This window comes from Tasmannia lanceolata, unplaced genomic scaffold (genome assembly GCF_043159265.1).
Source record: "Tasmannia lanceolata isolate RefF3 unplaced genomic scaffold, GAP_Taslan_0.1 ptg000003l, whole genome shotgun sequence".
NCBI lineage: Eukaryota > Viridiplantae > Streptophyta > Magnoliopsida > Canellales > Winteraceae > Tasmannia > Tasmannia lanceolata.
Window position 1 is genome coordinate 30,241,025 of NW_027518680.1, and position 14,387 is coordinate 30,255,411.

Sequence of the window (14,387 nt, forward strand, 5' to 3'; positions counted from 1 at the left end):
GATTCATCGCGCGATGACAGCCCTGGCGGTCATCCGGCTTCCCGACATGCTCGGATCGTCCATCCGGTGTCATCTAGCAGGATTTTTTCGCACTTTCATTTAAACGGACTTCGTACGACAATGCGAGTGGAAACTCTTTATTACTTTGACAATGGAGAGGCATGCTGGGTGCGATCATACCAGCACAAATGCACTGGATCCCATCAGAACTCCGAAGTTAAGCGTGCTTGGGCGAGAGTAGTACTAGGATGGGTGACCTCCTGGGAAGTCCTCGTGTTGCACCCCTGTCACTTTTTTCGGCTATCTACCACTTTTTTCGAACAATCTTTCGGTTCTGGAACATCGATGCGAACTGAAACGCACGTTTAGTGCGTCGCCTCCTACGTTTCGGTTCGGATCTTTTTATTTTCTTCCGGATGGTGAATTCAAAGACGTCCGGTCTTTATTATGGCGGGGTGATAGTGTCGTTTGATTCGATAAACGGAATTCGTTCTGACATTTCATTTGCGGTCAAATTATAGCGGGGGTTTGTTTAGATTCAGTGACGTACAGGCTATAGCGGATGAGTGTACTAGTGGATGCGAGTCATGAATCCGGTCGGAAGGTGTTTACTGGCCGTGAGCTACCCTTGGTGCACAAATATCGTTCCGACGATAACTTTTGATCCGCCCGTCAGATCGTGGCGATTCTTATATTGATTCGGGGGTACTCGGGAAGATCCATCGCGCGATGACAGCCCTGGCGGTCATCCGGCTTCCCGACATGCTCGGATCGTCCATCCGGTGTCATCTAGCAGGATTTTTTCGCACTTTCATTTAAACGGACTTCGTACGACAATGCGAGTGGAAACTCTTTATTACTTTGACAATGGAGAGGCATACTGGGTGCGATCATACCAGCACAAATGCACTGGATCCCATCAGAACTCCGAAGTTAAGCGTGCTTGGGCGAGAGTAGTACTAGGATGGGTGACCTCCTGGGAAGTCCTCGTGTTGCACCCCTGTCACTTTTTTCGGCTATCAACCACTTTTTTCGAACAATCTTTCGGTTCTGGAACATCGATGCGAACTGAAACGCACGTTTAGTGCGTCGCCTCCTACGTTTCGGTTCGGATCTTTTTATTTTCTTCCGGATGGTGAATTCAAAGACGTCCGGTCTTTATTATGGCGGGGTGATAGTGTCGTTTGATTCGATAAACGGAATTCGTTCTGACATTTCATTTGCGGTCAAATTATAGCGGGGGTTTGTTTAGATTCAGTGACGTACAGGCTATAGCGGATGAGTGTACTAGTGGATGCGAGTCATGAATCCGGTCGGAAGGTGTTTACTGGCCGTGAGCTACCCTTGGTGCACAAATATCGTTCCGACGATAACTTTTGATCCGCCCGTCAGATCGTGGCGATTCTTATATTGATTCGGGGGTACTCGGGAAGATCCATCGCGCGATGACAGCCCTGGCGGTCATCCGGCTTCCCGACATGCTCGGATCGTCCATCCGGTGTCATCTAGCAGGATTTTTTCGCACTTTCATTTAAACGGACTTCGTACGACAATGCGAGTGGAAACTCTTTATTACTTTGACAATGGAGAGGCATACTGGGTGCGATCATACCAGCACAAATGCACTGGATCCCATCAGAACTCCGAAGTTAAGCGTGCTTGGGCGAGAGTAGTACTAGGATGGGTGACCTCCTGGGAAGTCCTCGTGTTGCACCCCTGTCACTTTTTTCGGCTATCAACCACTTTTTTCGAACAATCTTTCGGTTCTGGAACATCGATGCGAACTGAAACGCACGTTTAGTGCGTCGCCTCCTACGTTTCGGTTCGGATCTTTTTATTTTCTTCCGGATGGTGAATTCAAAGACGTCCGGTCTTTATTATGGCGGGGTGATAGTGTCGTTTGATTCGATAAACGGAATTCGTTCTGACATTTCATTTGCGGTCAAATTATAGCGGGGGTTTGTTTAGATTCAGTGACGTACAGGCTATAGCGGATGAGTGTACTAGTGGATGCGAGTCATGAATCCGGTCGGAAGGTGTTTACTGGCCGTGAGCTACCCTTGGTGCACAAATATCGTTCCGACGATAACTTTTGATCCGCCCGTCAGATCGTGGCGGTTCTTATATTGATTCGGGGGTACTCGGGAAGATTCATCGCGCGATGACAGCCCTGGCGGTCATCCGGCTTCCCGACATGCTCGGATCGTCCATCCGGTGTCATCTAGCAGGATTTTTTCGCACTTTCATTTAAACGGACTTCGTACGACAATGCGAGTGGAAACTCTTTATTACTTTGACAATGGAGAGGCATGCTGGGTGCGATCATACCAGCACAAATGCACTGGATCCCATCAGAACTCCGAAGTTAAGCGTGCTTGGGCGAGAGTAGTACTAGGATGGGTGACCTCCTGGGAAGTCCTCGTGTTGCACCCCTGTCACTTTTTTCGGCTATCTACCACTTTTTTCGAACAATCTTTCGGTTCTGGAACATCGATGCGAACTGAAACGCACGTTTAGTGCGTCGCCTCCTACGTTTCGGTTCGGATCTTTTTATTTTCTTCCGGATGGTGAATTCAAAGACGTCCGGTCTTTATTATGGCGGGGTGATAGTGTCGTTTGATTCGATAAACGGAATTCGTTCTGACATTTCATTTGCGGTCAAATTATAGCGGGGGTTTGTTTAGATTCAGTGACGTACAGGCTATAGCGGATGAGTGTACTAGTGGATGCGAGTCATGAATCCGGTCGGAAGGTGTTTACTGGCCGTGAGCTACCCTTGGTGCACAAATATCGTTCCGACGATAACTTTTGATCCGCCCGTCAGATCGTGGCGATTCTTATATTGATTCGGGGGTACTCGGGAAGATCCATCGCGCGATGACAGCCCTGGCGGTCATCCGGCTTCCCGACATGCTCGGATCGTCCATCCGGTGTCATCTAGCAGGATTTTTTCGCACTTTCATTTAAACGGACTTCGTACGACAATGCGAGTGGAAACTCTTTATTACTTTGACAATGGAGAGGCATACTGGGTGCGATCATACCAGCACAAATGCACTGGATCCCATCAGAACTCCGAAGTTAAGCGTGCTTGGGCGAGAGTAGTACTAGGATGGGTGACCTCCTGGGAAGTCCTCGTGTTGCACCCCTGTCACTTTTTTCGGCTATCAACCACTTTTTTCGAACAATCTTTCGGTTCTGGAACATCGATGCGAACTGAAACGCACGTTTAGTGCGTCGCCTCCTACGTTTCGGTTCGGATCTTTTTATTTTCTTCCGGATGGTGAATTCAAACACGTCCGGTCTTTATTATGGCGGGGTGATAGTGTCGTTTGATTCGATAAACGGAATTCGTTCTGACATTTCATTTGCGGTCAAATTATAGCGGGGGTTTGTTTAGATTCAGTGACGTACAGGCTATAGCGGATGAGTGTACTAGTGGATGCGAGTCATGAATCCGGTCGGAAGGTGTTTACTGGCCGTGAGCTACCCTTGGTGCACAAATATCGTTCCGACGATAACTTTTGATCCGCCCGTCAGATCGTGGCGATTCTTATATTGATTCGGGGGTACTCGGGAAGATCCATCGCGCGATGACAGCCCTGGCGGTCATCCGGCTTCCCGACATGCTCGGATCGTCCATCCGGTGTCATCTAGCAGGATTTTTTCGCACTTTCATTTAAACGGACTTCGTACGACAATGCGAGTGGAAACTCTTTATTACTTTGACAATGGAGAGGCATGCTGGGTGCGATCATACCAGCACAAATGCACTGGATCCCATCAGAACTCCGAAGTTAAGCGTGCTTGGGCGAGAGTAGTACTAGGATGGGTGACCTCCTGGGAAGTCCTCGTGTTGCACCCCTGTCACTTTTTTCGGCTATCTACCACTTTTTTCGAACAATCTTTCGGTTCTGGAACATCGATGCGAACTGAAACGCACGTTTAGTGCGTCGCCTCCTACGTTTCGGTTCGGATCTTTTTATTTTCTTCCGGATGGTGAATTCAAAGACGTCCGGTCTTTATTATGGCGGGGTGATAGTGTCGTTTGATTCGATAAACGGAATTCGTTCTGACATTTCATTTGCAGTCAAATTATAGCGGGGGTTTGTTTAGATTCAGTGACGTACAGGCTATAGCGGATGAGTGTACTAGTGGATGCGAGTCATGAATCCGGTCGGAAGGTGTTTACTGGCCGTGAGCTACCCTTGGTGCACAAATATCGTTCCGACGATAACTTTTGATCCGCCCGTCAGATCGTCGGGATTCTTATATTGATTCGGGGGTACTCGGGAAGATCCATCGCGCGATGACAGCCCTGGCGGTCATCCGGCTTCCCGACATGCTCGGATCGTCCATCCGGTGTCATCTAGCAGGATTTTTTCGCACTTTCATTTAAACGGACTTCGTACGACAATGCGAGTGGAAACTCTTTATTACTTTGACAATGGAGTGGCATGCTGGGTGCGATCATACCAGCACAAATGCACTGGATCCCATCAGAACTCCGAAGTTAAGCGTGCTTGGGCGAGAGTAGTACTAGGATGGGTGACCTCCTGGGAAGTCCTCGTGTTGCACCCCTGTCACTTTTTTCGGCTATCTACCACTTTTTTCGAACAATCTTTCGGTTCTGGAACATCGATGCGAACTGAAACGCACGTTTAGTGCGTCGCCTCCTACGTTTCGGTTCGGATCTTTTTATTTTCTTCCGGATGGTGAATTCAAAGACGTCCGGTCTTTATTATGGCGGGGTGATAGTGTCGTTTGATTCGATAAACGGAATTCGTTCTGACATTTCATTTGCGGTCAAATTATAGCGGGGGTTTGTTTAGATTCAGTGACGTACAGGCTATAGCGGATGAGTGTACTAGTGGATGCGAGTCATGAATCCGGTCGGAAGGTGTTTACTGGCCGTGAGCTACCCTTGGTGCACAAATATCGTTCCGACGATAACTTTTGATCCGCCCGTCAGATCGTCGTGATTCTTATATTGATTCGGGGGTACTCGGGAAGATCCATCGCGCGATGACAGCCCTGGCGGTCATCCGGCTTCCCGACATGCTCGGATCGTCCATCCGGTGTCATCTAGCAGGATTTTTTCGCACTTTCATTTAAACGGACTTCGTACGACAATGCGAGTGGAAACTCTTTATTACTTTGACAATGGAGTGGCATGCTGGGTGCGATCATACCAGCACAAATGCACTGGATCCCATCAGAACTCCGAAGTTAAGCGTGCTTGGGCGAGAGTAGTACTAGGATGGGTGACCTCCTGGGAAGTCCTCGTGTTGCACCCCTGTCACTTTTTTCGGCTATCTACCACTTTTTTCGAACAATCTTTCGGTTCTGGAACATCGATGCGAACTGAAACGCACGTTTAGTGCGTCGCCTCCTACGTTTCGGTTCGGATCTTTTTATTTTCTTCCGGATGGTGAATTCAAACACGTCCGGTCTTTATTATGGCGGGGTGATAGTGTCGTTTGATTCGATAAACGGAATTCGTTCTGACATTTCATTTGCGGTCAAATTATAGCGGGGGTTTGTTTAGATTCAGTGACGTACAGGCTATAGCGGATGAGTGTACTAGTGGATGCGAGTCATGAATCCGGTCGGAAGGTGTTTACTGGCCGTGAGCTACCCTTGGTGCACAAATATCGTTCCGACGATAACTTTTGATCCGCCCGTCAGATCGTGGCGGTTCTTATATTGATTCGGGGGTACTCGGGAAGATTCATCGCGCGATGACAGCCCTGGCGGTCATCCGGCTTCCCGACATGCTCGGATCGTCCATCCGGTGTCATCTAGCAGGATTTTTTCGCACTTTCATTTAAACGGACTTCGTACGACAATGCGAGTGGAAACTCTTTATTACTTTGACAATGGAGAGGCATGCTGGGTGCGATCATACCAGCACAAATGCACTGGATCCCATCAGAACTCCGAAGTTAAGCGTGCTTGGGCGAGAGTAGTACTAGGATGGGTGACCTCCTGGGAAGTCCTCGTGTTGCACCCCTGTCACTTTTTTCGGCTATCTACCACTTTTTTCGAACAATCTTTCGGTTCTGGAACATCGATGGGAACTGAAACGCACGTTTAGTGCGTCGCCTCCTACGTTTCGGTTCGGATCTTTTTATTTTCTTCCGGATGGTGAATTCAAAGACGTCCGGTCTTTATTATGGCGGGGTGATAGTGTCGTTTGATTCGATAAACGGAATTCGTTCTGACATTTCATTTGCGGTCAAATTATAGCGGGGGTTTGTTTAGATTCAGTGACGTACAGGCTATAGCGGATGAGTGTACTAGTGGATGCGAGTCATGAATCCGGTCGGATGGTGTTTACTGGCCGTGAGCTACCCTTGGTGCACAAATATCGTTCCGACGATAACTTTTGATCCGCCCGTCAGATCGTGGCGATTCTTATATTGATTCGGGGGTACTCGGGAAGATCCATCGCGCGATGACAGCCCTGGCGGTCATCCGGCTTCCCGACATGCTCGGATCGTCCATCCGGTGTCATCTAGCAGGATTTTTTCGCACTTTCATTTAAACGGACTTCGTACGACAATGCGAGTGGAAACTCTTTATTACTTTGACAATGGAGAGGCATGCTGGGTGCGATCATACCAGCACAAATGCACTGGATCCCATCAGAACTCCGATGTTAAGCGTGCTTGGGCGAGAGTAGTACTAGGATGGGTGACCTCCTGGGAAGTCCTCGTGTTGCACCCCTGTCACTTTTTTCGGCTATCAACCACTTTTTTCGAACAATCTTTCGGTTCTGGAACATCGATGCGAACTGAAACGCACGTTTAGTGCGTCGCCTCCTACGTTTCGGTTCGGATCTTTTTATTTTCTTCCGGATGGTGAATTCAAAGACGTCCGGTCTTTATTATGGCGGGGTGATAGTGTCGTTTGATTCGATAAACGGAATTCGTTCTGACATTTCATTTGCGGTCAAATTATAGCGGGGGTTTGTTTAGATTCAGTGACGTACAGGCTATAGCGGATGAGTGTACTAGTGGATGCGAGTCATGAATCCGGTCGGAAGGTGTTTACTGGCCGTGAGCTACCCTTGGTGCACAAATATCGTTCCGACGATAACTTTTGATCCGCCCGTCAGATCGTGGCGATTCTTATATTGATTCGGGGGTACTCGGGAAGATCCATCGCGCGATGACAGCCCTGGCGGTCATCCGGCTTCCCGACATGCTCGGATCGTCCATCCGGTGTCATCTAGCAGGATTTTTTCGCACTTTCATTTAAACGGACTTCGTACGACAATGCGAGTGGAAACTCTTTATTACTTTGACAATGGAGAGGCATGCTGGGTGCGATCATACCAGCACAAATGCACTGGATCCCATCAGAACTCCGAAGTTAAGCGTGCTTGGGCGAGAGTAGTACTAGGATGGGTGACCTCCTGGGAAGTCCTCGTGTTGCACCCCTGTCACTTTTTTCGGCTATCTACCACTTTTTTCGAACAATCTTTCGGTTCTGGAACATCGATGCGAACTGAAACGCACGTTTAGTGCGTCGCCTCCTACGTTTCGGTTCGGATCTTTTTATTTTCTTCCGGATGGTGAATTCAAAGACGTCCGGTCTTTATTATGGCGGGGTGATAGTGTCGTTTGATTCGATAAACGGAATTCGTTCTGACATTTCATTTGCAGTCAAATTATAGCGGGGGTTTGTTTAGATTCAGTGACGTACAGGCTATAGCGGATGAGTGTACTAGTGGATGCGAGTCATGAATCCGGTCGGAAGGTGTTTACTGGCCGTGAGCTACCCTTGGTGCACAAATATCGTTCCGACGATAACTTTTGATCCGCCCGTCAGATCGTGGCGATTCTTATATTGATTCGGGGGTACTCGGGAAGATTCATCGCGCGATGACAGCCCTGGCGGTCATCCGGCTTCCAGACATGCTCGGATCGTCCATCCGGTGTCATCTAGCAGGATTTTTTCGCACTTTCATTTAAACGGACTTCGTACGACAATGCGAGTGGAAACGCTTTATTACTTTGACAATGGAGAGGCATGCTGGGTGCGATCATACCAGCACAAATGCACTGGATCCCATCAGAACTCCGAAGTTAAGCGTGCTTGGGCGAGAGTAGTACTAGGATGGGTGACCTCCTGGGAAGTCCTCGTGTTGCACCCCTGTCACTTTTTTCGGCTATCTACCACTTTTTTCGAACAATCTTTCGGTTCTGGAACATCGATGCGAACTGAAACGCACGTTTAGTGCGTCGCCTCCTACGTTTCGGTTCGGATCTTTTTATTTTCTTCCGGATGGTGAATTCAAAGACGTCCGGTCTTTATTATGGCGAGGTGATAGTGTCGTTTGATTCGATAAACGGAATTCGTTCTGACATTTCATTTGCGGTCAAATTATAGCGGGGGTTTGTTTAGATTCAGTGACGTACAGGCTATAGCGGATGAGTGTACTAGTGGATGCGAGTCATGAATCCGGTCGGAAGGTGTTTACTGGCCGTGAGCTACCCTTGGTGCACAAATATCGTTCCGACGATAACTTTTGATCCGCCCGTCAGATCGTGGCGTTTCTTATATTGATTCGGGGGTACTCGGGAAGATCCATCGCGCGATGACAGCCATGGCAGTCATCCGGCTTCCCGACATGCTCGGATCGTCCATCCGGTGTCATCTAGCAGGATTTTTTCGCACTTTCATTTAAACGGACTTCGTACGACAATGCGAGTGGAAACTCTTTATTACTTTGACAATGGAGAGGCATGCTGGGTGCGATCATACCAGCACAAATGCACTGGATCCCATCAGAACTCCGAAGTTAAGCGTGCTTGGGCGAGAGTAGTACTAGGATGGGTGACCTCCTGGGAAGTCCTCGTGTTGCACCCCTGTCACTTTTTTCGGCTATCTACCACTTTTTTCGAACAATCTTTCGGTTCTGGAACATCGATGCGAACTGAAACCCACGTTTAGTGCGTCGCCTCCTACGTTTCGGTTCGGATCTTTTTATTTTCTTCCGGATGGTGAATTCAAAGACGTCCGGTCTTTATTATGGCGGGGTGATAGTGTCGTTTGATTCGATAAACGGAATTCGTTCTGACATTTCATTTGCAGTCAAATTATAGCGGGGGTTTGTTTAGATTCACTGACGTACAGGCTATAGCGGATGAGTGTACTAGTGGATGCGAGTCATGAATCCGGTCGGAAGGTGTTTACTGGCCGTGAGCTACCCTTGGTGCACAAATATCGTTCCGACGAGAACTTTTGATCCGCCCGTCAGATCGTGGCGATTCTTATATTGATTCGGGGGTACTCGGGAAGATTAATCGCGCGATGACAGCCCTGGCGGTCATCCGGCTTCCCGACATGCTCGGATCGTCCATCCGGTGTCATCTAGCAGGATTTTTTCGCACTTTCATTTAAACGGACTTCGTACGACAATGCGAGTGGAAACTCTTTATTACTTTGACAATGGAGAGGCATGCTGGGTGCGATCATACCAGCACAAATGCACTGGATCCCATCAGAACTCCGAAGTTAAGCGTGCTTGGGCGAGAGTAGTACTAGGATGGGTGACCTCCTGGGAAGTCCTCGTGTTGCACCCCTCGATGCGAACTGAAACGCACGTTTAGTGCGTCGCCTCCTACGTTTCGGTTCGGATCTTTTTATTTTCTTCCGGATGGTGAATTCAAAGACGTCCGGTCTTTATTATGGCGGGGTGATAGTGTCGTTTGATTCGATAAACGGAATTCGTTCTGACATTTCATTTGCAGTCAAATTATAGCGGGGGTTTGTTTAGATTCAGTGACGTACAGGCTATAGCGGATGAGTGTACTAGTGGATGCGAGTCATGAATCCGGTCGGAAGGTGTTTACTGGCCGTGAGCTACCCTTGGTGCACAAATATCGTTCCGACGATAACTTTTGATCCGCCCGTCAGATCGTCGTGATTCTTATATTGATTCGGGGGTACTCGGGAAGATCCATCGCGCGATGACAGCCCTGGCGGTCATCCGGCTTCCCGACATGCTCGGATCGTCCATCCGGTGTCATCTAGCAGGATTTTTTCGCACTTTCATTTAAACGGACTTCGTACGACAATGCGAGTGGAAACTCTTTATTACTTTGACAATGGAGTGGCATGCTGGGTGCGATCATACCAGCACAAATGCACTGGATCCCATCAGAACTCCGAAGTTAAGCGTGCTTGGGCGAGAGTAGTACTAGGATGGGTGACCTCCTGGGAAGTCCTCGTGTTGCACCCCTGTCACTTTTTTCGGCTATCTACCACTTTTTTCGAACAATCTTTCGGTTCTGGAACATCGATGCGAACTGAAACGCACGTTTAGTGCGTCGCCTCATACGTTTCGGTTCGGATCTTTTTATTTTCTTCCGGATGGTGAATTCAAAGACGTCCGGTCTTTATTATGGCGGGCTGATAATGTCGTTTGATTCGATAAACGGAATTCGTTCTGACATTTCATTTGCGGTCAAATTATAGCGGGGGTTTGTTTAGATTCAGTGACGTACAGGCTATAGCGGATGAGTGTACTAGTGGATGCGAGTCATGAATCCGGTCGGAAGGTGTTTACTGGCCGTGAGCTACCCTTGGTGCACAAATATCGTTCCGACGATAACTTTTGATCCGCCCGTCAGATCGTAGCGATTCTTATATTGATTCGGGGGTACTCGGGAAGATTAATCGCGCGATGACAGCCCTGGCGGTCATCCGGCTTCCCGACATGCTCGGATCGTCCATCCGGTGTCATCTAGCAGGATTTTTTCGCACTTTCATTTAAACGGACTTCGTACGACAATGCGAGTGGAAACTCTTTATTACTTTGACAATGGAGAGGCATGCTGGGTGCGATCATACCAGCACAAATGCACTGGATCCCATCAGAACTCCGAAGTTAAGCGTGCTTGGGCGAGAGTAGTACTAGGATGGGTGACCTCCTGGGAAGTCCTCGTGTTGCACCCCTGTCACTTTTTTCGGCAATCTACCACTTTTTTCGAACAATCTTTCGGTTCTGGAACATCGATGCGAACTGAAACGCACGTTTAGTGCGTCGCCTCCTACGTTTCGGTTCGGATCTTTTTATTTTCTTCCGGATGGTGAATTCAAAGACGTCCGGTCTTTATTATGGCGGGGTGATAGTGTCGTTTGATTCGATAAACGGAATTCGTTCTGACATTTCATTTGCAGTCAAATTATAGCGGGGTTTGTTTAGATTCAGTGACGTACAGGCTATAGCGGATGAGTGTACTAGTGGATGCGAGTCATGAATCCGGTCGGAAGGTGTTTACTGGCCGTGAGCTACCCTTGGTGCACAAATATCGTTCCGACGATAACTTTTGATCCGCCCGTCAGATCGTCGTGATTCTTATATTGATTCGGGGGTACTCGGGAAGATCCATCGCGCGATGATAGCCCTGGCGGTCATCCGGCTTCCCGACATTCTCGGATCGTCCATCCGGTGTCATCTAGCAGGATTTTTTCGCACTTTCATTTAAACGGACTTCGTACGACAATGCGAGTGGAAACTCTTTATTACTTTGACAATGGAGTGGCATGCTGGGTGCGATCATACCAGCACAAATGCACTGGATCCCATCAGAACTCCGAAGTTAAGCGTGCTTGGGCGAGAGTAGTACTAGGATGGGTGACCTCCTGGGAAGTCCTCGTGTTGCACCCCTGTCACTTTTTTCGGCTATCTACCACTTTTTTCGAACAATCTTTCGGTTCTGGAACATCGATGCGAACTGAAACGCACGTTTAGTGCGTCGCCTCCTACGTTTCGGTTCGGATCTTTTTATTTTCTTCCGGATGGTGAATTCAAACACGTCCGGTCTTTATTATGGCGGGGTGATAGTGTCGTTTGATTCGATAAACGGAATTCGTTCTGACATTTCATTTGCGGTCAAATTATAGCGGGGGTTTGTTTAGATTCAGTGACGTACAGGCTATAGCGGATGAGTGTACTAGTGGATGCGAGTCATGAATCCGGTCGGAAGGTGTTTACTGGCCGTGAGCTACCCTTGGTGCACAAATATCGTTCCGACGAAAACTTTTGATCCGCCCGTCAGATCGTAGCGATTCTTATATTGATTCGGGGGTACTCGGGAAGATTAATCGCGCGATGACAGCCCTGGCGGTCATCCGGCTTCCCGACATGCTCGGATCGTCCATCCGGTGTCATCTAACAGGATTTTTTCGCACTTTCATTTAAACGGACTTCGTACGACAATGCGAGTGGAAACTCTTTATTACTTTGACAATGGAGAGGCATGCTGGGTGCGATCATACCAGCACAAATGCACTGGATCCCATCAGAACTCCGAAGTTAAGCGTGCTTGGGCGAGAGTAGTACTAGGATGGGTGACCTCCTGGGAAGTCCTCGTGTTGCACCCCTGTCACTTTTTTCGGCAATCTACCACTTTTTTCGAACAATCTTTCGGTTCTGGAACATCGATGCGAACTGAAACGCACGTTTAGTGCGTCGCCTCCTACGTTTCGGTTCGGATCTTTTTATTTTCTTCCGGATGGTGAATTCAAAGACGTCCGGTCTTTATTATGGCGGGGTGATAGTGTCGTTTGATTCGATAAACGGAATTCGTTCTGACATTTCATTTGCAGTCAAATTATAGCGGGGTTTGTTTAGATTCAGTGACGTACAGGCTATAGCGGATGAGTGTACTAGTGGATGCGAGTCATGAATCCGGTCGGAAGGTGTTTACTGGCCGTGAGCTACCCTTGGTGCACAAATATCGTTCCGACGATAACTTTTGATCCGCCCGTCAGATCGTCGTGATTCTTATATTGATTCGGGGGTACTCGGGAAGATCCATCGCGCGATGACAGCCCTGGCGGTCATCCGGCTTCCCGACATGCTCGGATCGTCCATCCGGTGTCATCTAGCAGGATTTTTTCGCACTTTCATTTAAACGGACTTCGTACGACAATGCGAGTGGAAACTCTTTATTACTTTGACAATGGAGTGGCATGCTGGGTGCGATCATACCAGCACAAATGCACTGGATCCCATCAGAACTCCGAAGTTAAGCGTGCTTGGGCGAGAGTAGTACTAGGATGGGTGACCTCCTGGGAAGTCCTCGTGTTGCACCCCTGTCACTTTTTTCGGCTATCTACCACTTTTTTCGAACAATCTTTCGGTTCTGGAACATCGATGCGAACTGAAACGCACGTTTAGTGCGTCGCCTCCTACGTTTCGGTTCGGATCTTTTTATTTTCTTCCGGATGGTGAATTCAAAGACGTCCGGTCTTTATTATGGCGGGGTGATAGTGTCGTTTGATTCGATAAACGGAATTCGTTCTGACATTTCATTTGCGGTCAAATTATAGCGGGGGTTTGTTTAGATTCAGTGACGTACAGGCTATAGCGGATGAGTGTACTAGTGGATGCGAGTCATGAATCCGGTCGGAAGGTGTTTACTGGCCGTGAGCTACCCTTGGTGCACAAATATCGTTCCGACGATAACTTTTGATCCGCCCGTCAGATCGTGGCGGTTCTTATATTGATTCGGGGGTACTCGGGAAGATTCATCGCGCGATGACAGCCCTGGCGGTCATCCGGCTTCCCGACATGCTCGGATCGTCCATCCGGTGTCATCTAGCAGGATTTTTTCGCACTTTCATTTAAACGGACTTCGTACGACAATGCGAGTGGAAACTCTTTATTACTTTGACAATGGAGAGGCATGCTGGGTGCGATCATACCAGCACAAATGCACTGGATCCCATCAGAACTCCGAAGTTAAGCGTGCTTGGGCGAGAGTAGTACTAGGATGGGTGACCTCTTGGGAAGTCCTCGTGTTGCACCCCTGTCACTTTTTTCGGCTATCTACCACTTTTTTCGAACAATCTTTCGGTTCTGGAACATCGATGCGAACTGAAACGCACGTTTAGTGCGTCGCCTCCTACGTTTCGGTTCGGATCTTTTTATTTTCTTCCGGATGGTGAATTCAAAGACGTCCGGTCTTTATTATGGCGGGGTGATAGTGTCGTTTGATTCGATAAACGGAATTCGTTCTGACATTTCATTTGCGGTCAAATTATAGCGGGGGTTTGTTTAGATTCAGTGACGTACAGGCTATAGCGGATGAGTGTACTAGTGGATGCGAGTCATGAATCCGGTCGGAAGGTGTTTACTGGCCGTGAGCTACCCTTGGTGCACAAATATCGTTCCGACGATAACTTTTGATCCGCCCGTCAGATCGTAGCGATTCTTATATTGATTCGGGGGTACTCGGGAAGATTAATCGCGCGATGACAGCCCTGGCGGTCATCCGGCTTCCCGACATGCTCGGATCGTCCATCCGGTGTCATCTAGCAGGATTTTTTCGCACTTTCATTTAAACGGACTTCGTACGACAATGCGA

The 14,387-nt window shown here is 48.4% G+C and overlaps 20 non-coding genes across 20 annotated transcripts; all 20 read left to right on the top strand.

Annotated features, from left to right (window-relative positions):
- Positions 1-166: 166 nt before the first annotated feature.
- LOC143871269 (5S ribosomal RNA) lies at positions 167-285 on the top strand. Its single transcript, XR_013246044.1, has one exon. It is a non-coding gene; the product is annotated as a 5S ribosomal RNA (ribosomal RNA).
- Positions 286-882: 597 nt separating this feature from the next.
- On the top strand, positions 883-1,001 carry LOC143871270 (5S ribosomal RNA). Its single transcript, XR_013246045.1, has one exon. It is a non-coding gene; the product is annotated as a 5S ribosomal RNA (ribosomal RNA).
- A 597-nt stretch (positions 1,002-1,598) lies between these two features.
- On the top strand, positions 1,599-1,717 carry LOC143871271 (5S ribosomal RNA). Its single transcript, XR_013246046.1, has one exon. It is a non-coding gene; the product is annotated as a 5S ribosomal RNA (ribosomal RNA).
- A 597-nt stretch (positions 1,718-2,314) lies between these two features.
- On the top strand, positions 2,315-2,433 carry LOC143871272 (5S ribosomal RNA). Its single transcript, XR_013246047.1, has one exon. It is a non-coding gene; the product is annotated as a 5S ribosomal RNA (ribosomal RNA).
- A 597-nt stretch (positions 2,434-3,030) lies between these two features.
- Positions 3,031-3,149, top strand: LOC143871273 (5S ribosomal RNA). Its single transcript, XR_013246048.1, has one exon. It is a non-coding gene; the product is annotated as a 5S ribosomal RNA (ribosomal RNA).
- Positions 3,150-3,746: 597 nt separating this feature from the next.
- Positions 3,747-3,865, top strand: LOC143871274 (5S ribosomal RNA). The gene has a single exon (XR_013246049.1). It is a non-coding gene; the product is annotated as a 5S ribosomal RNA (ribosomal RNA).
- Positions 3,866-4,462: 597 nt separating this feature from the next.
- Positions 4,463-4,581, top strand: LOC143871275 (5S ribosomal RNA). The gene has a single exon (XR_013246050.1). It is a non-coding gene; the product is annotated as a 5S ribosomal RNA (ribosomal RNA).
- A 597-nt stretch (positions 4,582-5,178) lies between these two features.
- On the top strand, positions 5,179-5,297 carry LOC143871276 (5S ribosomal RNA). Its single transcript, XR_013246051.1, has one exon. It is a non-coding gene; the product is annotated as a 5S ribosomal RNA (ribosomal RNA).
- A 597-nt stretch (positions 5,298-5,894) lies between these two features.
- On the top strand, positions 5,895-6,013 carry LOC143871277 (5S ribosomal RNA). The gene has a single exon (XR_013246052.1). It is a non-coding gene; the product is annotated as a 5S ribosomal RNA (ribosomal RNA).
- Positions 6,014-6,610: 597 nt separating this feature from the next.
- On the top strand, positions 6,611-6,729 carry LOC143873617 (5S ribosomal RNA). Its single transcript, XR_013248319.1, has one exon. It is a non-coding gene; the product is annotated as a 5S ribosomal RNA (ribosomal RNA).
- A 597-nt stretch (positions 6,730-7,326) lies between these two features.
- On the top strand, positions 7,327-7,445 carry LOC143871278 (5S ribosomal RNA). Its single transcript, XR_013246053.1, has one exon. It is a non-coding gene; the product is annotated as a 5S ribosomal RNA (ribosomal RNA).
- Positions 7,446-8,042: 597 nt separating this feature from the next.
- Positions 8,043-8,161, top strand: LOC143871280 (5S ribosomal RNA). Its single transcript, XR_013246055.1, has one exon. It is a non-coding gene; the product is annotated as a 5S ribosomal RNA (ribosomal RNA).
- Positions 8,162-8,758: 597 nt separating this feature from the next.
- LOC143871282 (5S ribosomal RNA) lies at positions 8,759-8,877 on the top strand. Its single transcript, XR_013246056.1, has one exon. It is a non-coding gene; the product is annotated as a 5S ribosomal RNA (ribosomal RNA).
- Positions 8,878-9,474: 597 nt separating this feature from the next.
- On the top strand, positions 9,475-9,593 carry LOC143871283 (5S ribosomal RNA). Its single transcript, XR_013246057.1, has one exon. It is a non-coding gene; the product is annotated as a 5S ribosomal RNA (ribosomal RNA).
- Positions 9,594-10,133: 540 nt separating this feature from the next.
- Positions 10,134-10,252, top strand: LOC143871284 (5S ribosomal RNA). Its single transcript, XR_013246058.1, has one exon. It is a non-coding gene; the product is annotated as a 5S ribosomal RNA (ribosomal RNA).
- A 597-nt stretch (positions 10,253-10,849) lies between these two features.
- On the top strand, positions 10,850-10,968 carry LOC143871285 (5S ribosomal RNA). Its single transcript, XR_013246059.1, has one exon. It is a non-coding gene; the product is annotated as a 5S ribosomal RNA (ribosomal RNA).
- Positions 10,969-11,564: 596 nt separating this feature from the next.
- On the top strand, positions 11,565-11,683 carry LOC143871288 (5S ribosomal RNA). The gene has a single exon (XR_013246061.1). It is a non-coding gene; the product is annotated as a 5S ribosomal RNA (ribosomal RNA).
- A 597-nt stretch (positions 11,684-12,280) lies between these two features.
- LOC143871289 (5S ribosomal RNA) lies at positions 12,281-12,399 on the top strand. The gene has a single exon (XR_013246062.1). It is a non-coding gene; the product is annotated as a 5S ribosomal RNA (ribosomal RNA).
- A 596-nt stretch (positions 12,400-12,995) lies between these two features.
- On the top strand, positions 12,996-13,114 carry LOC143871290 (5S ribosomal RNA). Its single transcript, XR_013246063.1, has one exon. It is a non-coding gene; the product is annotated as a 5S ribosomal RNA (ribosomal RNA).
- A 597-nt stretch (positions 13,115-13,711) lies between these two features.
- LOC143873001 (5S ribosomal RNA) lies at positions 13,712-13,830 on the top strand. Its single transcript, XR_013247724.1, has one exon. It is a non-coding gene; the product is annotated as a 5S ribosomal RNA (ribosomal RNA).
- The last annotated feature ends 557 nt before the right edge of the window (positions 13,831-14,387 follow it).